A 25,591-nucleotide genomic window follows, 5' to 3' on the forward strand; every position below is an offset into this window, starting at 1 on the left:
TCTAGTTATGGTAACTTCACACACTTCATGGCTCCTGACACCTGGAACTTCCACCACACTGCTAGTTTCTTCCACAGTGAAGACTGATGCACAACACTCACTCAGTTCATCTGCCATTTCCTTGTCCCCCATTACTAACTCCCCAGCATTGTTTTCCAGTGGTACAATTTCCACTCACACCTCTCTTTAACACATTATGTATCTGAAGAAATGTTTGGCACCCGCTTTAATATCACTGGCTGGCTTACTTTTGTATTCCATCTTTACCTGCTTAATTACTTTTTATAGTTGCCTTCTGTTGGTTTTAAAAAACTTCCCAATCCTCTAACTTCATGCTGATTTTTGCTCTATCATATGCCTTCTTTTTGGCTTTTATGTTGGCTTTGATTTCTCGTCAGTCACAGTTGTGTCATCACTCCTTGAGAATACTTCTTCCTCTTTGGGATGTTATGTCCTGTGCCTTCTGAATTGGTTCCAGAAATTCCAGCCATTGCTGCTCTGCTGTCATCCTTGCCAGTGTTCTTTTCCAATCAATTCTGGCCAACTCCTCTCTCATGCCTCCGTAACCCTATTTACTCCACTGTAATACTGATATATGTGACTTTAGTTTCTCCTTGAACTTCAGGGTGATTCGATCATATTATGATCGCTTTCCCCTAAGGGTTCTTTTACCTTAAGCTCTCTAATCAATTCTGGTTCATTGCACAACACCCAATCCAGAATAACTGATCTTCTTTGTGGGCTCAACTATGAGCTGCTCTGATGAGTCATTTTGTAGGCACTCTAGAAATTCCCTCTCCTGGAATCCAGCTACAACCCGATTTTCCCCATCTACTTGCATATTAGTATGTAGGGGTGACGTTTTATGTGGATTGTTGACCCTCACTTACAGGGGTTCTCACATAGTGAGTGGCTAACTGAATGAGGCAGAAGCAGATTACTGCACTGCAATGTATGACTGAGCCACAGAAAACTCCGATTTTTCTTTACAATTTGAAAATATTTTAACAGCATTATGTCATATGACTTTAAACCATCTCTCTCACAGTATTTAGGAATATTAATGTCAACAAAATAAATGATACTGCATAAATTACTTTCAAAAGATTAAAACATAGAAAAGTACAGCCCACAATACTATGCTGACCTTTTAACCTACTCCAAGGTCAACTGAACACTTCCCTCCTACGTAGCACAGAGGGGACAAGTGGAGTGGCTATTGTTGAGAGTGGGCCAGTGGTGAGAATGGAAGTGACAGTCTTGGCTCAAAGGAGGCTTTGGTTTGGAAGAGCTGTTGGCTCTGGGTAAGTTTCTGTTAAGTTTTCCTTTTAACTTACCGAGTCAGGGGTGCTTAGTGCAGTTTTTATGGCCATCGTGTAGTTCCTCATGCCGGATGTCAGAGTCCAGGGAAACCCAGAGTCTCCCAACAAACTACGTTTGCGTGAAGTGCATCCGACTGCAGCTTCCTGAAGACCGTGTCAGGGATCTGGAGCAGCAGTTGGTTGCCCTTCGGCTTTTATGGAAGAGTGAGAAGATCATTGAATGGAATTACAGGGAAGTAGTCATTTTTAAGTTACAGGAGGTGGGTAGCTGGGTGACTGTCACGAGAAGGAATGGGAAGGTGAACAGGCAGTTAGCACAGAGCACCCCTGTGGCCATTCCCCTCAATAATAAGTATGCCGTTTTGGATACTGCTGCAGGGGATGACCTCCCAGGGGAATTCCATGGAGATCAGGTTCTGGGTCTGTGGTGCAGAAGGGAAAGAGGGAGAAGAGGGGAGTGGTAGTGATAGGGGACTCAGTAGTCAGAGGAACAGACAAGAGATTCTGTGGATGTGAACAGGACACCCGGATGGCCTGTTGCCTCCCAGGTGCCAGGGTCAGGGACACCTTGGATCGCGCCCACAGCATTTTGGAGAGGGAGGGAGAGCAGCCAGATGTCTTGGTACCAATGACTTAGGAAGGAAAAGCAATGAGGTCCTGAAGAGAGAATTTAGACAGCCAGGCAGAAAACTGAGGCGCAGAAGCTCCAGGGCTAGTAATTTCCCTGCCACCTGTGCCATGTGCCAGTGAGGGTAGAAACAGGATGATCCGGCAGATAAATGTGTGGCCGAGAAGTTGGTGAAGGAGGCAGGGCTTCAGGTCCTTGGACCATCAGGATCTCTTCTGGGGGAGGTATGACCTGTTCAAAAGGGACGGGTTGTACCTGAACCTGAGGAGGGGCCAATATTCTTACAGGCAGGTTTGTTAGAGCTGATGGGGAGAGTTTAAACTAATTTGGCAGTGGGATGGGAACTGGAGTGAAGGGACTCAGGATAGGACAGTTGGTAAAAAAGCAAAGATAGCGTGTTGTCAGACTTTCGGGAAGGGCAGGCAGATGAAAGGACAAAATTGCAGCCAGCAGGGTGAGTATCAGTGCATTAGGGATGCAGAATCAAAAAGGGTAGCAAATACAGTACTCATTGTTATATCTCAATGCACAGAGTATAAGAAATAAGGTGGATGATCCTGTTGCACTTTTACAGATTGTCAGGTATGATGTGGTCATCACTGAGTCATGGCTGAAGGATGGTTGTAGTTGGGAGCTGAATGTCCGAGGTTACACACTGTATCAGAGGGATAGGAAGGTAGGTAGAGAGAATGTCATAGCTCTGTTGGTAAAGAAAGGCATCAAAGTATTTGAAAGATCAGAAGATGTTGAATCCTTGTAGGTTGAGTTAAGAAACTGCAAGAAGCTCTGATGGCAGTTATATACTGGACTCCAAATAGTAGCTGGGATGTGGACTAAAGATTACAATGGGAAATAAAAAAGGCACATCAAAAGGTCAATGTTATGGTAGTCATGGGAGATTTCAACATGGAGGTCTATTGGAAAAATCAATTTGGTAATGGATCCCAAGAGAGTGTTTTTTTTGAATGCGTATGAGATGGCTTTTTAGAGCAGTTTGTCACTGAAACTGGTAGGGGATCAGCGATGCTAGATTGGGTGTTTTGTTATGAACCGGAGGTGATAAGGGAGTTTAAGATAAAATAACCCTTAGGAGGCAGTGATCAAAATATGATTGAGTTTATCTTGAAATTTGATAGGGAGAAAATAAAGTCTGATGTAGCAGTATTTCAATGGAGTAAGGGAAATTATAGTGGTACGAGAGAGAAGTTGGCCAAAGTAAATTGAAAGGAACTGCTGGCAGGGATGACAGTACAGCAGCAAAGATTTGAGTTTCTGAGAAAAACGAGGAAGAGGCAGGACAGACGTATTCCAAAAATGAAGAAGTACTCAAATGGCAAAGTAGTACAACTGCGGCTGACAAGGGAAGTCAAAGCTAACGTAAAAAAAAAGAGGGCATACAACAAAGCAAAAATTAGCAGGAAGATAGAGGATCAGAAAGCTTTTAAAAACCTACAGAAAGCAACTAAAAGAGTAGTCATAGTTATAGTCATAGTCATACTTTATTGATCCCAGGGGGAAATTGGTTTTCGTTATTAGGAGGGAAAAGATTAAATATGAAAGCAAGCTAGCAAACAATATCAAAGTGGATAGTAAAGCCTTTTCAAGCATATAAAAAATAAAAGAGAAATGACACTGGATATGGGCCCACTACAAAATGAGGCCAGAGAAATAATAATGGGGAACAAGGAAATGGCAGATGAACTAAATGAGTATTTTGCATCAGTTTTCACTGTGGAAGACACTTGCAGTGTGCCAGATGCTGAAGGGTGTGAGGGAAGAGAAGTGAGTGAGGTTACTCTAACAAGGGAGAAGCTGCTGAAAAAGATGAAAGACCTAAGGGGACATAAGTCACCCAGACCAGCTGAACGGCACCCTATGGATCAGAAGGAGGCAGCAGTAGACATTGTGGAGGCACTAATAACGGCCTTTCAAGAATCATTGGATTCTTGCACGGTGCCAGAGGACTGGAAATTTGCAAGTATCACTCCACTCTTAACAAAGGAGGAAGGCATCAGAAAAGAAATTATAGACTGGTTAGCCTGACCTCAGCGGTTGGGAAGATGTTGGAATCAATTGTTAAGGATGAAGTTACGGAGTACTTAGTGACACAGGGCAAGACAGGGCAAAGTTAGCATGGTTTCTTTCAAGAAAAATCTTGCCTGACAAACCTGTTGGAATTCTTTGAGGAGATTACAAGTAGGATAGATAAAGTGGATGTTGTATATTTGCATTTTTGGAAGGCCTTTGACAAGGTGCCACACGTGACTGCTTACCAAGTTAAGAGATCACGGTATTACAGGAAAGTTACTGGTATGGTTAGAGCATTGGCTGATTGGTTGGAGGCAGTGAGAGGGAATAAAAGGATCCTTTTCTGGTTGGCTGCCAGTGATCAGTGGTGTTCTGCAGGGGTCAGTGCTGGGACCACTTCTTTTTATGCCGTATATGAATGATTTAGATGATGGAATAGGTGGCTTTGTTGCCAAGTTTGAAGATGATACGAAGATTGGTGGAGGGCCAGGTAGAACAGGAAACAGGTAGGCTGCAGAAGGACTTAGACAGATTAGGAGAATGGACAAGTGGCAAATGAAATACAATGTTGGAAAATGCATGGTCATGCACTTTGGTAGTAGAAATAAATGTGCAGACTATTTTCTAAATGAAGAGAAAATCCAAAAATATGAGATGCAAAGGGACTTGGGAGTCCTTGTGCAGAACGCCCAAAAGGTTAACTGGCAGGTTGAGTTGGTGGTGAGGAAGGCAAATGCAATGTTAGCATTCATTTCAAGAGGTCACAGGATTAAATGTTGCTGGGAGAAGGTCAGGGAATGGGAATGGGGCTGAGGAGGGGAAAAAAAGATCAGCCATGATTGAATGGTGGAGCAGACTCGATGGGCCAAATGGCCTAAATCTGCTCGATACCATAAGATACTGCTTTGCCATTTCATCATGGCTGATCCATTTCCCTCTCAGCCGCTATCTCCTGCCTTCTCCACATAATCCTTCACGTCCTGGCCAATCAAAAATCTATCAGCCTCTACCTTAAATATACCCGACTGTGGCAACAAACCATCAAACACTCCTCATATGATATGACCTTCAATCCCAGAATCATTTTCATGAACCTCCTTTGAACCCTCTCCAAAGTTAGCACATCCTTTCTGAGACGATAGAGCTTTGACCAGCGGCCAATCCGGATATCAGAAGCTTGGAGAGGAGGGGACTTCAATCAGGTCCACAGACTGAGAATAAAAGGCACCAGCAGGAGGTCATGACAACATAATAGGGATTTGACCAGTGACCATTCAACATTTGGGATTGATTAGCAAGAGCAAATTAAAGGAAGGCAGGGGCAAACGCAGCAGCTGTCATCTGAGTGGACATACTCAGGGCGGTGATCCTGAGGCTTTAGCTCTTCAAGGTTTCACCGAAGAGAAACTTTACTCAGAGAAAGCAAAGGAAAGGAAAGCTCAAGTTTTATCATTCTCCTTACATATGTTCATCTAGGGACAGTAGGGATGAAGGCAGGATAGTGAAATGCTCCTCCTGCAGGATGCGGGAAGGCAGGGAGACCTCCAGTATCCCTGACAACTACAACTGTGAGAAGTGCATCCAGCAGCAATTTCTAACAAACTACATTGAGGAGCTGGAGCTAGAACAACATCATACCTGCCAATCTGCAACTGGGCTGCAAGTTCATCTTTTAAAGAGGAAACTAAAAGTTTCTTCAGCTACATAAAGTGTAAAAGAGAGCTGAGAGTAGATATCGGACCGCTGGAAAATGATGCTGGAGAGGTTGTAATGGGGAACAATGAAATAGCAGTCTTCATAGTGTGAGACACTAGCAGTATGGTGTAAGTTCTAGGTGTTGGGGGCATGAAGTGTGTGATGTTACCATTACTGGAGAGAAGTTTCTTGGGAAACTGAAAGATCTGAAGGTAGATAAGTCACTTGGACCAGATGGTGTACACTCCAGAGTTCTGAAAGTGGTGGCTAAGAGATCGTGGGGGCATTAGTAATGATCATTCAAGAATCAATAGATTCTGGAATGGTTTGGAAGACTGGAAAATCACAAATGTAACTCCACTCTTCCGGAAGGGAAAGAGGCAGAAGAAAGGAAACTATAGGCCAGGTAGTCTGACCTCAGTGGTTGTGAAGATGCTGGAGTCGATTATTAATGATGTGCCTCCAAGTACACCTTAGGGTACTTAGAGGCACATGATAAAATAGTGCAGATTTAGCACGGTTTTCTCAAGGGAAAGTTTTGGCTGACAGATCTGATGGAATTCTTTGAAACATAACAAGTGGGATAGACAAAGGAGAATCAGCCGATGTTGTGTACTTGAATGTTCAGTCGGCCTTTGACAAGGTGCCACACATGAGGCTCACCAGTGCTTCATAAAGTTTCAACATTACATCCCTGCTTTTATATTCTAGTCCTAATGAATGCTAACACTGCATTTGCCTTTCTCACCACAGACTCAACCCGCTACTTAATCTTTAGGGAATCCTTCATGAGGGCTCCCGAGTCCTTTTGCACATCATATTTTAACATTTTCTCACCATTTAGAAAATAATCTACACTTTCATAGTCATAGTCATAGTCATACTTTACTGATCCCAGGGGAAATTGATTTTCATTACAGTTGCACCATAAATAATAAATAGTAATAGAACCATAAATAGTTAAATAGTAATATGTAAATTATGCCAGTAAATTATGAAATAAGTCCAGGACCAGCCTATTGGCTCAGGGTGTCTGACCCTCCAAGGGAGGAGTTGTAAAGTTTGATGGCCACAGGCAGGAATGACTTCCTATGACGCTCTGTGTTGCATCTCGGTGGAATGAGTCTCTGGCTGAATGTACTCCTGTGCCCACCCAGTGCATTATGTAGTGGATGGGAGACATTGTCCAAGATGGCATGCAACTTGGACAGCATCCTCTTTCAGACACCACCGTGAGAGAGTCCAGTTCCATCCCCACAACATCACTGGCCTTACGAATGAGTTTGTTGGTTCTGTTGGTGTCTGCTACTCTCAGCCTGCTGCCCCAGCACACAACAGCAAACATGATAGCCCTGGCCACCACAGACTCATAGAACATCCTCAGCATCGTCCAGCAGATGTTAAAGGACCTCAGTCTCCTCAGGAAATAGAGACGGCGCTAACCCTTCTTGTAGACAGCCTCAGTGTTCTTAGATCAGTCCAGTTTATTGTCAATTCGTAGCCCCAGGTATTTGTAATCCCCCACCATGTCCACACTGACCCCCTGGATGGAAACAGGGGTCACCGGTACCTTAGCTCTCCTCAGGTCTACCACCAGCTCCTTAGTCTTTTTCACATTAAGCTGCAGATAATTCTGCTCACACCATGTGACAAAGTTTCCTGCCGTAGCCCTGTACTCAACCTCATCTCCCTTGCTGATGCATCCAACTATGGCAGAGTCATCCGAAAACTTCTGAAGATGACAAGACTCTGTGCAGTAGTTGAAGTCCGAGGTGTAAATGGTGAAGAGAAAGGGAGACAAGACAGTCCCCTGTGGAGCCCCAGTGCTGCTGATCACTCTGTCGGTCACACAGTGTTGCAAGCAAACGTATTGTGGTCTGCCAGTCAGGTAATCAAGAATCCATGACACCAGGGAAGCATCCACCTGCATCGCTGTCAGCTTCTCCCCCAGCAGAGCAGGGCGGATGGTGTTGAACGCACTGGAGAAATCAAAAAACATGACCCTCACAGTGCTCGCTGGCTTTCATTTTTTCTACCATACACTTCCTGACATAGTGTTCTATCTGCCACTTATTTGTCGATTCTCCTAATCTGTCTGTCCTTCTGTAGCCTCTCTGCTTCCTCAACACTACCTGACCCTCCACCTATCCTCATATCATCCACAAACTTGGCGACAAAGCCATCAATTCCATCATTCAAATCATTGACATATAATGTGGAAAGAATCGGTCCCAACACAGGCCCATGTGGAACACCACTAGTCACTAACAGCCAACCAGAAGAAGTTTAATTCCACACTTTTCCTCTTGCCAATCAGCCAATGCTCTATCCATGCTAGTATCTTTCCTGTCACACCATGGGCTCTTAACTGTTAAGGATCCTCGTGTGTGGCATCTTGTCAAACGCCTTCTGAAAATCCAAGTACACAACATCAACCGATTCTCCTTTGTTATCCTGCTTGTTACTTCTTTTAAAGAATTCCAACAGATTTGTCAGACAATATTTTCCCTTGAGGAAACCATGCTGACTGTGGCTTATTTTATCATTGCCAAGTACTCCGAAACCACATTCTTAATAATTGACTTCAATATCTTCCAAACCACTGGGGTCAGACTTATTGGCCTTTAACTTCCTTTCTTCTGTCTCTCCCTTCTTGAAGAGTGGAGTGACATTGGCAATTTTCCAGTCTTCCAGAACCATGCCGGAATTGATTGATTCTTGAAATGGATTAATGGATTCTCACTGTACTGGACTTTTCTTCTGATGTTCCCGATATTTATTGTTTATTTAATTATTTATTATTATTTTAATTATTTTTTCTTTTTTTGTATTTGCACAGCTTGTTGAATTTTTCTGCATATTGGTTGTTGTCTGTCTTTTTGGGAATTGACTTTCATTGATTCTATTGTGTTTGGTGTATTTACTGTGATTGCCTACAAAAAAATGAATCTGAAGGGTGAATATGTTGAGAGAAATGTATATACAAACACACATGGATAATATATTTATTTTGAACTTTGAAGATCTTCAGAGACGTTGACGCTCAGGAACTTTTAAGTGTTCACCCTTTCCACTGGTTTGAACTGGTTATTGAAAATTATGCAGTTTTAAATGGAGCAAATACCAGCGGTAGATGAGTTGGTAACTAGGAACATGCAGTTTAGAATCAGAATTGTTTCTTTATTATCGACTTATATACGTGGTGTGGTGGAGATACTTTTCTTCCAAAGGAGGTGCAAGGTACTCCAACCCTCTGCGAGCTTACGGGCCACTCTCGGGCAAGGTGTAGCTCCTGATTAGTCCCCCAGTCAGGATCACGTGAAGCCACGGGAGCAGGCGGTGGATAGTCGTATGAGCAGCTGGTGCACATCACAAGTCCTGGTTATGCCAGGCAGACAACCTCTGAAGAATATTGATAATGGTTGGAATCACCTGTCTTGTAAAGACACTGCCCAGAAGAAGGGAATGGCAAACCACTTTTGTAGAAAAATTTGCCAAGAACAATCATGGTCATGGAAAGACGATGATTGCCACATCATTTGACATGGCACAAAATGGATGAATGATATGTCATGAAATTTGTTGTTTTGCAGCAGTAGTACAATGTAAAAACATTAACAATTACAACAGATTGCAAAATAAGTAAATAGTATAAAAGTAAAAAGAATAACAAAACAATGCTCATGGACAGTTCAGAAACATGATGGCGGAGAGGAAAAATCTATTCCTAAATCGTTAAGTGTGAATATTCATTAGTCCTGATGAAGAGTCTCAGCCTAAAATGTCGACTATTCATTGCTATCCATAGATGCTGATTGACCTGCTGAGTTTCTCCAGTATTTTGTGTGTGTTGCGTATGATTTCTAGCATCTGTAGAATCTCTTGTGTTTATGACTATGAATTGAATTGTTGGATTATATCACTAAGATGTAGCATGGGAGTTGCAGTTAGGCAAGTGCTAAAGACAATATCCAGGCAAGAACAATTGTCGTGTGTAGTCAATCCAGACTTTGACGTGAGATTGCTGGAACCACCCCAGCTTACTGCCAACAAGACAGGTGAGGATGATTGCAGCAGTGTGTAATCAACCTGGACAAGTTGGGCCTCTGAAGTGAGACCTTTACTAGAAAGGTCTTTGCAGAACATTGCTTCTCTTAACACAATAATGGATGCCAGACAGATGAGGTAGGAACATAGTAGAAGGATGTGGACTCCCCAACGACTAAGGATCAATTGCTTTACCAACTTCAAAGTATCATCGCTCACCAGCTCATAGTTTCTATTGACTTTTAGCACCTGTATTGTGAATGGCGACTGATATTGCAGTAAGCAATTCAAAACACACAGTTTACTAAACAGTCAATAGCTGTAACTGATTAACCAATTCTGTATAAAAATAGCATTTATCTGTCTTGGCTATGAACCGTGTGGTGACAGGGGCCATGCTGTTCTCCTTGTGCACAGGTAAAATAAAGTATGACTGAAGCATAAAGTGTGCCTGTGTTCTGATTCGTTATCGGCATTGACGGTTATACTGAACTTCCCTGTTTACAATTGGCATTTTCCCTCTCAATTTACTTTGACTGCTTATAATAATTGTGTTTTCAGGATCCAAAATAATTGTTTTACACTATGAGATGAACAATAGCAGTATTATTCAACCTTGCAATCTATTCAAGAGTATTTCCTTTCCCAGAGAAACTCTGTATTGCTCAGTAACACATCTTAAAAATGCTGGAGGAACTCCGCAGGTCAGGCAGCTTCTACGAAAAAGAATTAACAGTCGGTTTTTCGAGCTGAGACCCTTCACTCCATTCAGAACTTCTTAAGTCAGAGGGTGGTGCATTTGTGGAATTTTTTTTGCCACAGGCGGCTGTGGAGGCCAAGTAACTGAGTGCATTTACGACGCAGGGAGAGAGGCTCTTGATTCATCAGGGCATGAAAAGTTATAGGGAGAAGGCTGGAGAATGGGGTCGAGAGGGAAATAGATCAGCCTTGGTGAAATAATGGAGCAGACTCGATGGGCTGAATGGCCTAACCAGCTCCTGTGTCTTAATGTCTTCATCAGGACGTAAAGGGTCCAGGCTCAAAATGCCAATGGTCTATTCCCCTCCACAGATGCGGCCTGACCCGCGAGTTCCTCCAGCACTTTGTATGCGTTACCCTGGATTTCCAGCATCTGCAGCATCTCTTGCGTTTCTGAATTGCTGAGCAATGGTTTTTACCAGTTGATACCCAGCCAAAGTAAAGGATTAAACCTAAAGCTGGCTGCACTGACCATTAACATGTGTGAGGAGAATATTCTGTCACAAAATAAAGTGCTGGAGGAACTCAGAAGCTCATTTTCTTTCCAGTGGAGGAAAATGTACAGTTGATGCTTTGGGTCCACAAGAAATAAGACTCAGGAGTTAGGAGCAGGATTAAGCCACTCGCTCCATTGAGTTTGTATGTCTTATGAAGATAAGCTGAGTGAGCCAGGGCTTTTATCTTTGGACAGGAGGAGGATGAGCGGTGACGACAGAGGTGTACAAGATGACGAGAGGCATAGAGTGGAGAGACAGATAATTTTCCCCATAATTTTAAGGTGATTGGAGAAATTATAGGGGAGATTGACAGAAGTAGGTTTTTATACAGAGAGTGATGTGTACATGGAATGTCCTGCCAGAGGTGGGGGTGAAGGCAGATACTTTGGGGCATTTAAGAAAATCTTAGATAGCCACATAGATGATAGAAAAATGAAGGGCTATGTAGGAGGGCAGGGTCAGATTGATCTTAGAATAGGTTAAAAGTTTGGCCCAACATTCTTGGCCAACGTGCCTGTACTGTGCTATAGTGTTCTATGTTCTATGACGTTCTCTGCCATTCCATCATTGCTGATTTATTATCCCTCTCAACCCCATTCCCTGTCCTTCTCTCTGCAACCTTTGACACCATTACTAATCAAGAGCCTATCTACCTCTGCTTTAAGTACTGTACACCTAATAACTTGGCCTCACATCCGCCTGTGGCAATGAATTCCATAGTTTCACCACCCATGGGCACCCTTTCAATATTCAGTGGGTTTCAATAAGAATCTACACTCCATCTATAGAGCCAGAGCCTTTAAACACTCCTCATACATTAACCTTTTCATCTCCAGGATATTTCTCATTAACCTCCACTGAACACTCTCCAATGCCAGCATATCCTTTTTAGATAAGGGGCCAAGAACTGCTCACAATACTCATGTGCATTGAACGAGTAGAAGGGGGATGCACTTATGCTCGTCTACTCCTTCAGTCCAGATGAGGTGCCTTGACCTGAGTTGTTAACTGCCCATTTCTCCCCACAGATGTTGTTTGATCTGCAGGTCTAGATTTCAGCATCTTGTGTCTCTGTATTTTCTGGAAGCTACCTCAGGAGCAGAAACTCCAGTGATTTTCGGTTTATATGTAACAATTTCTTTGCAGATAGACCCTAACCTAGAACATAGAACAGTACAGCACAGCACAGACCCTTCAATCCACAATGTTGTGCCAAACTTTTAACCTACAGTAAGATCAAGCTAACCCTTCCCTCCCAGATAGCCCCCCCCCCATTTTTTGATCATCCATGTGTCCATCTAAGAATCTTTTAAATGTCCCTAATATACCTGCTTCTACCACCACCTCTGGCCCACCACCCTCTGTGTAAAAAAAACTTACCTTTGATATCCATCCTACCTATACTTTCCTCCAACCATCTTGAAAATTAGCCATCTCCAGCCGAGGAAATTAACCCTAATCCTGATGTTCATAGATAGCCTTAGGAATAAAAAAAACAAATCAAAATATTCCTCAGTTGGAACTTCCTTCATGTTTGAAACGAAGTCCTGAACTCAGTGTGAAAGAAATTGAAAACAACATTTCTGGATGGGATGGTTGAGAGGGTAGAAGGAGAGAGAGGGATGGATAGGATCCTTTTAAGTTTGTTGTCTTGGTGTTGGCAAGAGCCAGTTGCTTGATCTTCTGCCAACCGACAGTTGAGACCAAAGCATCAATGGATTAGCTGATCTTGCAATTTATTATCTACCTGCACTGTACTTTCTCTGTAGCAGTTACACTTAATTCTGCATTCTGCTATTGTTTTACCTTGTACTACCTCAGTGCTCTGTGTAACGATCTGCTCTGTATGAATGGTATGCAAGACAAACTTCTCACTGTATCTTGCTACATGTACATAATAAACCAATTCCAATTGTAATGCAGTTCAAATATAAAAACGAATTAAAGTATTTCAGTCTGAGTCTCAATTTGATTGTACAACAATGTTGTTTTGAATCACACTAAGGTCATCAAGTTAAATAGTTAATTTACCAACCAAATTATACAGCTGCATTATTTCCTAAATTCATTTAAACTGAGTAATTAAATATCTGGCTCATTTTAATAGTTATTTGTGAACTGAATTTCAGTAATCCATTTTAACCAATGATTGCTCATTGCTATTAGTAGCTTGTTAAAATAAAATTAAACTGGACTATAATGCAGCTTTGAATAAAGCTTAAAATAGTAAACACGAGAAGTCTGCAGATGCTGGGAATCCAGAGCAACACACATAAAATGCAGGAGGAACTCAGCAGGTCGGCCAGCATCTATGCAGGAGAATAAACAGTTGACATTTCGGACTGAGCCTCTTCATCATCCTGACGGGATCAATCATTTCCATAGATTCTGCCTGACCTGCTGAGTTCCTCCAGCATTTTGTGTGTGTTGCTTATAGGCATAACATTTTTTTTTAAATGAGCAGACATTCCTGGGGCTTTGGATGGAATCCAACAGAGGAAGCAGAACGACTGAGACCACCACATGACCTGCTCTTCTGCCCACCCACATACGAGACCAAAGCACTGGATTTGCTGATCTCACACCTTTTTGTTTATCTGCACTGCACTTTCTCTGTTACACACTTTATTCTCTTATTGTTTTACCGTGTTCGACCTGAATACACTGTGTGATGACCTGATCCATATGGACAAGTTTTTCTCTGCACCTTTGTACAAGTGACAACATACTGTGATACTTCATTACGCACTGTTATTGTTTTACCTTGTTCTAGCTCAATGCACTGTGTAATGATCTGATCTGTATGAACAGTATGCAAGACAAACTTTTCATTATGTCTTGGTACACGAGACAACAATAAACCAATTGCAATTGTATGGTGAGATAGGATACTGAATGCCATTTGAAACTCAGACATTTCAGCCTAGGTTATTGAATAATGAGTACTGTGACTATAACTGCAAGGTTATAAAGTTAGCAAACGATGGGTTGGATATTGTATAATTTCAGCATCTGTAACAAACTGATTAAAGAAGAGGACTTTGGCCCTGACACCATGCAAGAGGACTGAGTTGACCACGTCACAGTTTCCACTCACTGCTGCTACAATGGACTTTTTTTCCTGTTAACAAAAAGGGATACATTTCACAAACCAACAAAACATAGTTGGTTGAGTTTGACCAACTACACTACAGCACAGCAAAGGTACCAGCCCAGTTATCTTTTGATTAAATGACACCAACAAAAATTGCTGTAAGCAAAACTCTCTGCATGTGCCAACAAAGCAGAGTTGGGAAGAGAAGTGGGGGAGAAGAGGTGAGCTGTAGTGCACTGTTCCCTCTAAGCTTCAATGGTGCACGGCTACACAGTAACTAAAATGCTTCCACGAGCATAGCCTTTGCTGCTGCATAGCTAGAATTTTCTTTTATACAATTTTTAAATAATTTTGAAATTATACTAATTTAATCTTGAAACCTATGTTAATTGTGAAATACCCTATAATTGATTACGTGTTAATGAATATAATCCATAAATTTTCTAAATAATTTTACCACAACCTTTACATAGAAACATTTTAGAGCTTCAACTTATTTACTTGGCAGTGTTTCAAGTTACAACACTGCTACAAGTTGTAACAATAAACACAGAATGGAAGTTGGTAGCTCATTGTTAATAAACCACCAGCCTGCCGAAGCCGTCTAGTCAACTAAAGCTTTGCCATTGTGTCCGTCAGTTGTTTTGACTTCCTAACATCGTTTACTTAGACCATAAGACATAGGAGTAGAATTAGGCCATTTGGCCCATCGAGCCTGCTCTGCCTCTCAATCATGGCTGATCCTTTTTCCCCTCCTCAGCCCCACTCAGTACAGGAACAGGTATTTCAGTTGACCAATGTTGTGCTGAACTAATTAAATTAGCAATCAAATGGCAAACTAAACTAATTTCTTCTGCCTACACAATGTCTATCCATATCCTTCCATTTTCCTCACATGCAAGCACCTCCCTAAATGTCTCTGAAAAGTTCCTGATGAATCAGCCTCTATCACCATCCCAGGCAGCGTAATCCAGGCACCTACCACTTCCTGTGTAAGATACTTGCCCCTTACCTTAAATACATGAACTCAGGTACAGTATTAGACATTTCAACCCTAGGAAAAAGATATTGTCTGTCTACTCTTATCTATAAACCTGTATCAGTTTTCCCCTCAGCCTTCGCAGTGCCAAAGAAAACAACCCGAGGTTGTCCAACCGATTGTTATAGCGCATTCTCTCCAATACAGACAGCTCCTGGTAAACCTCTTTTGCATTCTCTCCAAAGCTTCAATGTCCTTCCTTGGTAAACATTGATATAAAGTATTCATCAAGGACCTCACCCGTGCCCTCCACATCCAAGTAAATGTCCTCCCATTATGTTTGAGTAGTCCTACCTAGGTATCCTCTTGCTCTTGATGTACGTACAGAACACCTCAGATTCTCCTTAATCCTACCTGCCAAGCGCTTTTCATGGCCTCTCCTGGCTTTCCTAATTCCCTTCTTAAGGGCAAATGCATCCAGTATTTCAGAGGTCTGGGTTGCAATTCCAGGGTTCTGCAAGGACGAATTTCCAGTACCCAAGCGGCCATAACACAGAAGTCGCCTGTAGATCAAAGGTTTCCAACTGATGCTGAATAATCCTTATCTGTGTCTACTTCTACTATGAGCATTCCATGCAAGGTCATCAAAGGTCAGTGACGTTTAAGAAGAGATGATAACTCATATCTAACACACTCCCACAAAATGTTAATGCCAACTCAATATTAGCAAAGGAGGCCACAGTTAAAACAAAATCTTCCTTGTAACATGTAGCATCGAGGCACAGAACAATCCAGTGCAGATACAGACCTTCCAATCCAACCAGTCCACGGCAAACATGGAGCCCATCCAGCTAGACCCAATTTCTGTGTTTGACAAAGAGTGCATACGGTCAGGGACAAGTCTGCTTGCAAGGCTGATGTTATTAAGCTCAATAATTCCATTCCCTTGTTTGCTTGATCAAGACTGGTGCCACAACTGACAGCAAAGATGCTGGATGACCCTGGCAGGTTGGCCATCAGAGTTGGAAAGAGAAATGTTTAACGTTTCATGTCTGAGTTCCTACATTGGACTACAAAGGAAACAAGTTCAGCCTGGCCCCTGCATCTACCTATTCAAGTGCATCTTAACTGATACTAATGTACCTGTCTCAATCACTCCCTCTGGCAGCTCGTTCCGTATACTCACCACCATCTGTGAGAAACAATTGTCTCTCAGGTACCTTTTAAATCTTTCCCTTCTTACCCTAAACCTATGCCCCCTCATTTTGGACTCACCCACCCTGGGGAAATGGCTGTTCCCGCTCATCTTCTCATAATTGTAAAAAAGTCACTCCTCTTTCTTCTGTAGTCCATTGAAAAAAGACTGAGCCTGGCCAAGCTCTCCACATAACTCAGGCTAATATCTGTTCTGCATTCTTTCCATTTTGACCATGTAAAAGGGTGACCAAACCGGTACACAATACTCTGTGTGCCTTACCAATGACTTATACAACTGCAGCGTAATGCCCCAACTACTGTACTCTATCCGAATCAGACTCAGATTCAGGAACAGCTTCTTCCCCTCTGCCATCCAATTCCTAAATGGACATTGAACCCTTGGACACTACCTCACTTATTTAAAATATATCACTTATGTTTTTTGCAAGATTTTTAATTTATTCAATATATGTACACTATAATCGATTTACTTATTTAGTTATTATTATTATTATTTCACTTTTTTTTCTTCTATATTATGTATTGCATTGAACTGCTGCTGCTAAGTTACCAAATTTCACGACACAATAAAACCTGATTCTCATCAGGCTTATTATCACTGGCACATGTCATGAAATTAGTTGTTTTCTATCAGCAATACAGCACAAAACATAAACAACTACAATCAGAGATGTTTAAAAAGTACAAAAGCAAAGCAAAATAGTGAGGTAGGGGTCACGAACCAGTCGTAAAGCTGATGGCAGAGGAGACGCGGCTGTTCCTAAGATATTCAACCCGTGTCTTCAAGTTCCTCCTCCGTGATGGTAGCAATAGGAAGAGGGAATGTCCTTTATGGTGAGGATCCTTAGTGATGGACGCTGCCTTCGAGAGCCACCACATTTTGAAGATGTCCTCGATGCTGGGGAGGGTTACGCCCATGATAGAGGAGGCTGAGTTTGCAGCTCTCTGCGGTTTTTACCCATCCTGTGCAGTGCCAGATGGCGATGCCACCAGTCCACGTTACATCTGTAGACATTTGCTGGAGTCCTTGATGACACACCAAATCTCCTATTGAGGTATATGCTCCAACAAATGAAGGCCCGCGTCCTGTCACCACCTCTCTACTCGCGACACCGTTTTCACTGAAGGACTCTTATGTAAGTATCGCACATCTTATGACTGGCTCATGGCGTTTTTACGTGCAAATTACCATATTCTGAAGCTTACAAACCAATGTTCATTGCAGATAACCTCTTAGCAAACGAAGTAAACAATCTCACTCACCTGCGCCTGGGAGATTGAATGAGAAATCACCATGGTATCCCAGCTTGTCAGTCTGGATACAGGGAGTCCATTTACCAAGTTATTAGCACCTAACTGTGTGGGGCCACCCTGGAATAAAAGATAAATGGTCTGTTAGACAAAGCACAGAAAAGACCCTAGACCATAAGACACAAGAGCAGAATTTAGTGATTCAGCCCATCGAGTATACACCAACATTCCATCATGACTGATTTATTATCCTTTTCCTGTCTTCTCCTTGTAACCTTTGATGTCCTCACTAATCAAGAATGCATCAGCCTCTACATTATATATACCCAATGACTTGGCCTCCACAGCCGACTGCTGCAATGAATTCCACAGATTCACCACTTTCTGGATAAAGAAATTCCTCCTCAACTCTGTTCTAAATGGATGTCTCTCTATTCTGAGGCTGTGATCTCTGGTCCAAGACTCACCCCTCGATAGGAAATATCCCTTCCAAATGCATTCTAAGTCTCTCAATATTCGATGTTTCAATGAGATCCCCCCTCATTCTTCTTAATTCCAGCAAGTACAGGCCCACAGCCATTTGCCTTGAGCCTATTTTATCATGTGCCTCCACGGACCCTGAAACCTCATCCTTAACAATGGACTCCAATGTTCTCCCAACCACGGAAATCAGGCTAACTGGCTTATAATATCCTTTCTTCTGTCTCACTCCCTTCTTAAAGAGAGGAGTGATATTCCAGTCTGGGTGGTGTGGTGGAGATATGTCTCCACCAAAGGAGGTGTAAGGTGCTCCTTCCCTCCGCTGGCCTGCAGGTCACCCTTGGGCAAGGTGTAGCACCTGCTTAGCACCTCCCCCCCCACCCCGCCGATCAGGGTCACGTGAAGCCATGGGAGCAGGTGGTGGATGGTCGTATGAGCAGCTGGAGCACATCACAAGTCCTGGTTATGCGACCACTGATGCCAGGCAGACAATCTCTGGAGAGTATTGATAATAGCTGGGGTCACCTGTCCTGTAAAGACACTGCCCAGAAGAAGGCAATGGCAAACTACTTCTGTAGAAAAATTTGCCAAGAGCGATCATGGTCACGGAAGGCATGGCACAGAATGACGACGATGATGACACTTCAAAAACTAGTAATTCTTGAAAGACTGCTACTAAATGCCTCCAGCAAGACTAAAAACTTATTGGCCTAGAAATTCTCCCTGCATAATGTTCAGATTCAGATTTAAATATTTATCATGTGTGCGTGGAAACACACAGCAAAAAGTGTCATTTGCATTAACAATCAACTCTCTAAGGATGTGTTGGGGGCGGCCTACATGTATTGCACATATACTAGTACCAACGTAGCATGCCCACAACGCTCGGCAGAATAACACAAAACACAACTAGCTCAAAACAGTGACAGCAAAACAAATTCCTTTCCTCCTTCACACACACACAGTCCTCCAACACCAGGACATGCCTCCCGTGTCCAGTCTCAGGCTTTGTCCAGCAGGCTCCCATCTTCAGTATCGACCCCCTGGACGTGCCAATGACAGGACGCATAAGCTCCGAGCATGCTGAATGACCTGATCTCATGCCTTCTGCTCACATGGCCTTTGAGTTCAGAGCAGAGGCCTGGACTGCGGATGTCCGTGGTCACCCGTCCACGTCACGGAGCTTCAAATGTGGAGTGGAAGCCTGAGCACATGACTATCATTAAAAGCTTGAGCATACAGATATTAAGGAAGAGGATGTGCTGGAACTTTTGGAAAGCATCAAGTTGGATAATTCACCGGGACCAGATGAGATGTACCCCAGGCTACTGCGGGAAGCGAGGGAGGAGATTGCTGAGCCTCTGGCGATGATCTTTGCATCATCAATGAGGACGAGGGAGCTTCTGGAGGACTGGATGATTGGAGGGTTGCAGATGTTGTTCCTTTATTCAATAAAAGGGAGTACAGATAGCCCAGGAAATTATAAACCAGTGAGTCTTACTTCAGTTATTGGTAAATTGATGGAAAAGATCCTGAGAGTCAGGATTTATGAACATTTGGAGAGGCATAATATGATTACGAATAGTTAGTATGGCTTTGTCAATAACAGGTCGTGCCTTACGAGCCTGATTGAATTTTTTGAGGATGTGACTAAACACATTGATGAAGGTAGAGCAGTAGATGTAGTGTGTATGGATTTCAACAAGGCATTTGATAAGGTACCTCATGCAAGGCTTATTGAGAAAAAAAGGAGGCATGGGATCCAAGGGGACATTGCTTTGTGGATCCAGAACTGGCTTGCCCACAGAAGGCAAAGAGTGGTTGTAGACGGATCATATTCTGCATGGAGGTCAGTCACCAGTGGTGTGCCTCAGGGATCTGTTCTGGGACCCCTTCTCTTCGTGATTTTTATAAATGACTTGGATGAGGAAGTGGAAGGATGGGTTAGTAAACTAACTGATGACACAAAGGTTGGGGGTGTTGTACATATAGTGTGGAGGGGTGTCAGAGGTTACAGCGGGACATCAATAGGATGCAAAACTGGGCTGAGAAGTGGCAGATGGTGTTCAACTGAGGTAAGTGTGAGGTGGTTCATTTCGGTAGGTCCAATATGATGGCAGAATATAGTAGTAATGGTAAGATTCTTGGCAGCGTGAAGGATCAGAGGGATCTTGGGGTCCGAGTCCACAGGACACTCAAAGCAGCTGCGCAGGTTGACTCTGTGGTTAAGAAGGCATACGGTGCATTGGCCTTCATCAATCGTGGGATTGAGTTTAGGAGCCAAGAGGTGATGTTGCAGCTATATAGGACCCTGGTCAGACCCCACTTGGAGTACCGTGCTCAGTTCCAGTCACCTCACTACAGGAAGGATGTGGAAACTACAGAGAGGGTGAAGAGGAGATTTACAAGGATGTTGCCTGGATTGGGGAGCATGCCTTATGAGAATAGGATGAGTGAACTCGGTCCTTTCTCCTTGGAGTGACGGAGGATGAGAGGTGACCTGATAGAGGTTTATAAGATAATGAGAGGCATTGATCATGTGGATAGTCAGGGGCTTTTCCCAGGGCTGAAATGGCTAACTCGAGAGGGCGCAATTTTAAGGTGCTTGGAAGTATGTACAGAGGAGATGTCAGGTGGAGGCAGATACAATAGGGTCTTTTAAGAGACTTCTGGACAGGTACATGGAGCTTAGAAAAACAGAGGGCTGTGGATAACCCTAGGTAATTTCTAAAGTAGGTACAAGTTCGGCACAGCATTGTGGGCTGAAGGGCCTGTACTGTGCTGTAGGTTTTCAATGTTTCTAAATCCTAATCTGACTTCTAACTTCCCCACATCACTGCCCCTAAACCCCACCCTGACCTCTAAAACCAGAAGGCCAACATGAACAGCATCTCTGCCACAATAATGCAATAGCCCCTCTGATGAATGGGTCATGTCATTCAGATGCCTAGCTCATATTGCCTCAAAAAGATCCTTCACTCCCAGTTGAAGGAAGGTCAGTGAGCCCCTTGGTGGGCAGAAGAAATGATTCAAGGAAATTCAACATTATATCTAAAAACTTTGAAGACATTGCACTCAATGGATAGACCTGGAGGAAATCTGTTCAAGAGGAAGCTGCGCTAGATGAGAACGATCTCCGCTTTGCCACAGAGAACAAGCGGCAGCTGCGAAAGAAGAGACCGTACAACCAAATGACCCAACCACTGACCACGGTCACCATTCACTCTTGCCCACACGGCACCAGAATAGGTGGATCCAGATCGGCCTCTACAGGCACCTGAAGACCCACCAATAGACGATGCCTTGGAGATCAGCACATTTGATTCATGCGATCACACCCCTAACCCAACCTCTAACTCCTCTCTCTGTCCCCAAAACCATCCCCATGAACACGTGAAGAATGAGACTGCAAACCTCTCGTCCACAATTTCTGCCACTTCAGAACTTACTTCTGCACTTCTACTGAGATTCGGTGCCCTCTCTGAGAAGCATTAAGAAAAACCCTGCAGATCCTGGAAATCAGAAATACAAAACAGAAAATGCCAGTGGATCAGTCAGCACCCGCAGAGAAATGGTTAACATTTCACGTCAGTGACTTCATCAGAACCTGAATGACAGGGTGGAAAGCTCCTTTCAAGATATTATCTGAGGATTTTATTTTGATATAGCATTCCTTTCGAGAGGATTAGAACATAAAAGCAAGGATGCAATGCGGACTGTTTATAAAGCATTTGTCAGATCACACTTGGAGCATTGTGAGGAGCCCATTATCTAAGAAGAGGATGTGCAGGCATTGGAGAGGGTCCACAGCAGGTTCATGAGAATGAACCTAGGAATGAAAGGATTACGGTATCAGTGGCAGTTGACGCCTCTGGGCCTGCACTTACTGGAGTTTAGAATGATGGGGGATCTCTTTGAAACCTATCAAGTACTGAAAAGGTAGATAGAGCGGACATGGAGAAGATATTTCCTTTAGTGGGGGAGAGCACCGGCTCATAATAGAAGAACGGCCTTTAGAACAGAGAGGAGGAAGAATTTCTTTAGCCAGAGGGTGATGTATCTGTGGAATTCATTGTCACAGACGGCTGTGGAGACCAAATGATTGGGTATATTTAAAGTGGAGGTTGATAGGTTCTTGATTAGTCAAGGCATCAAAGGTTGTGGGGATAAGGCAGGAGAATGGGGTTGAGAGGGATAATAAATCAGCCAAGATAGAATGGTAGAGCAAACGATGGGCTAAGTGGCCTAATTCTGTTCCTATGCCTAATGGTCAAAAATTGCAAATGAGGCAACCACAGTAGAGGAACTGGATGACATATGAGTCACGGATCAATAGAGCATGGATACCGGCCCTTTGGCCCAACCAGTCCCTGTTGACCATGGTGCCCACCCACCTGGTCCAATTTCCTGCATTTATCCCATATCTGTCCCAACTCCACCTCTCCATGTACCAATCAAAGAGCTTCTTAAATGACACAACTATCACAGTGCAAACGATCTGCGTTCAATTCCTCCGCTCTCTGTGGGGAGCTTGTATAATCTCCCAGTGATCATGTGGGTCTCCTTTCGGTGCTCTGCTTTCCCCCCACATTCCAAAGACATACAGGTTGGTAGGGTAATTGGTGACATGGATGTAACTGGGCATTGCAGGCTCATTGGGCCAGAAGGGCCTGTTACCATGTTGTATCTCTAAATAAATGAATTACATATACCAAATTTAGGAGGTTAGGTGGAAATATGTCTCTACCAAAGGAGGTGTAAGGTGCTCCTTCCCTCTGCTGGCCTGCAGGTCACCCTTGGGCAAGGTATAGCATGTGCTTAGCCCCTGATCAGGGTCACGTAAAGACATGGGAGCAGGTGGTGGATGGTCGTATGAGCAGCTGGTGCATATCACAAGTCCTGGTTATGTGACCACTGACGCCAGGCAGACAATCTCTGAAGAGTATTGATAATGGCTGCAGTCACCCGTCCTGTAAAGTCACTGCCCAGAAGAAGGCAATAGCAAACCACTTCTGCAGAAAAAAATTGCCAAGAACGATCATGCTCACGGAAAGACCATGATCGCCTACGTCATACAACACAGTACATAATGATGATGATGATGATGATGATACCCAGTCACTGAACATTTTAAAGTAAAACTATTCTTTACAAGGTAAAATACATGCTTGATTTGTATGTTCACGTATATGTTGCACACGGGGCAGACATGTTATGAAATATTTCATGAAAACCATCATCGTCATCTGGAACCACCACTGTCAAATTAATTGCTAACTAAATTGTAAAATATTTGTGAATTAAGCTGCAGCTGTATCATCGTCTGGTACAGGAATTGCGAGGCATCTGACCGCAAGACCCAACAAAGGATTGTGAGGACTGCTAAGAGGATCATCTGTTCTACCTATTAGAGATATCTATCAGGCTAGCTGTGTACACAGGGCCCTTGGCATTGTCAATGATCTATCCCATCCGTCTCTCAACCTTTTTGACCCCCTACCAGCAGGCAGGAGGCACCATAGCATCAGGTCAAGAACTGTTAGGATGGAAAACAGCTGCATTTCACCCAGGCTGTGAGACTTCTGTACTCCCTGTCACCACCCAGGTCTCATCACTTATGAAGCATCAATAGTATTACACTGTTTACTTTTTGACTTGTGTTGTAAATGAATTTTATGTTTTATTATATTTGTTAACTTATTAACAACACTTTTTGTGTTGTGTGAGAGTTATATGTACTGTGTTGTGCACCTTGGTCCACAGAAACATTGTTTCATTTGGCAGTACCCATGTGTACAGTTGAACGACAATAAACTTGAACTTAAACTAATACAAACTGTGGTTTAGACAAGTTATGTACTGCAAGTAGTTCAATTCTGTGAACAGTGGTGCATTGGCCTTACTGTGCTGTTAATTTGTAATGTGGAATGTTGTCAGCATTTTCTGTTTGTATTTCAGACTGAGGACATAGAACAGTACAGCTCAAGGAGAGGCCCTTTGGCCCTCTGTGTCTGTGCTGACTGGGATGCCAAATGAAACTATCTCATCTATCTGCACTTAGTCAACATCCCTCCAGTTCTTGCCTGTTAATGTACCCGTTCTAGAGGTTCTTAAACATTGTTATTGCATCTTAAAAGAGAGCAGTGCAGAACCTCCTGCGCATGATATTGTGTCGACCTTCTAACCTACTCTAAGATCAATCTAACCCTTCCCTCCCACATAGCCCTCCATTTTTCTTTCATGCATGTCCCACACACTCACCACTTTCAGTGTAAATAATATCCTCCTCCCATACTTTCTGGCAATCACCTTAAAATTATGCACCCTCGTATTAGCCATTTCCACCCCGGGGGAAAAAATCTCTGGCTATCCACTCTTACCATCTTGTACACCTCTATCAAGTCACTTCTCATTCTCCTAGCTCGCTCAACCTATCCTCATAAGACTTGCTCTCTATTCCAGGCAGGATCCTGGTAAATCTCTGCACCCTCTCTAAAGCTTCCACATCCTCCCTGTAATGAAGTGACCAAAATGTATTTTCCTTGCTTCCCCAGGCAATGCAGCCCGGCACCCTACATATTCTGTCTTGCTTTCTTATTGTACCCGTTCAAACTGTGTTAAACCAGAATCAATAATTCTATTTCTAACTCCACTTATACTGACTGACTGCTGATTTTCCAGTTTTAAATGCAATACTGTAGTTAAGGGCACTCCAATTATGTGTGCAGCCCCAATAATTACTGCTCAAATGAAATTCTCCAAGTAAGGCAAACTGTTGAAAGCATTTACAAAACCACTGAGTGTTAACATTTGCAATAAAACATGAGGCATTTAACCTTCTAAATTTAAAGACCAAAAGGGATACGAGTTAATGAGCACTAGCTCAACTTCACTATTGGGAAGTGACAACGAATTGTAAAATAAAAACAAATTCCCTTTCCAGCTCACAGAATATCTTATAGAGTCACTAAACCACAATATTCACTCAGTGGCTACTTCATTAGGTACAAAATTAGGTATAGATGAGGGTAGTGCAGTGGATGTGATCTATATGGATTTTAGTAAGGCATTTGACAAGGTTCCACATGGTAGGCTTATTCAGAAAGTTAGAAGGCATGGGATCCAGGGAAGTTTGGCCAGGTGGATTCAGAATTGGCTTGCCTGCAGAAGGCAGAGGGTGGTGGTGGAGGGAGTGTGTTCAGATTGGAGGATTGTGACTAGTGGTGTCCCACAAGGATCTGTTCTGGGACTTCTACTTTTCGTGATTTTTATTAACGACCTGGATGTGGGGGTAGAAGGGTGGGTTGGCAAGTTTGCAGACGACACAAAGGTTGATGGTGTTGTAGATAGTGTAGAGGATTGTCAAAGATTGCAGAGAGACATTGATAGGATGCAGGAGAGGGCTGAGAAGTGGCAGATGGAGTTCCAAGGCAGAGTACAAAGGCAGAGTACAAAGTAAATGGCAGGATACTTGGTAGTGTGGAGGAGCAGAGGGATCTCGGGGTACATGTCCACAGATCCCTGAAAGTTGCCTCACAGATGGATAGGGTAGTTAAGAAAGCTTATGGGGTGTTAGCTTTCATAAGTCGAGGG

General features: G+C 43.1%; 1 protein-coding gene across 4 annotated transcripts in view; it reads right to left on the bottom strand.

Moving 5' to 3' along the window:
* The window catches only part of thrb (thyroid hormone receptor beta), a 206,426-nt gene that overhangs the window by 165,640 nt on the left and 15,195 nt on the right, over nt 1-25,591 (bottom strand). For all 4 annotated transcript variants that reach the window (XM_072283152.1, XM_072283155.1, XM_072283154.1 and 1 more), the window contains exon 2: nt 17,531-17,638. The gene's annotated coding sequence lies outside the window, so the exon portion shown is untranslated. The remainder of the gene's footprint in view (nt 1-17,530; nt 17,639-25,591) is intronic.

This window comes from Mobula birostris, chromosome 19 (assembly GCF_030028105.1).
Source record: "Mobula birostris isolate sMobBir1 chromosome 19, sMobBir1.hap1, whole genome shotgun sequence".
Classification (NCBI taxonomy): domain Eukaryota; kingdom Metazoa; phylum Chordata; class Chondrichthyes; order Myliobatiformes; family Myliobatidae; genus Mobula; species Mobula birostris.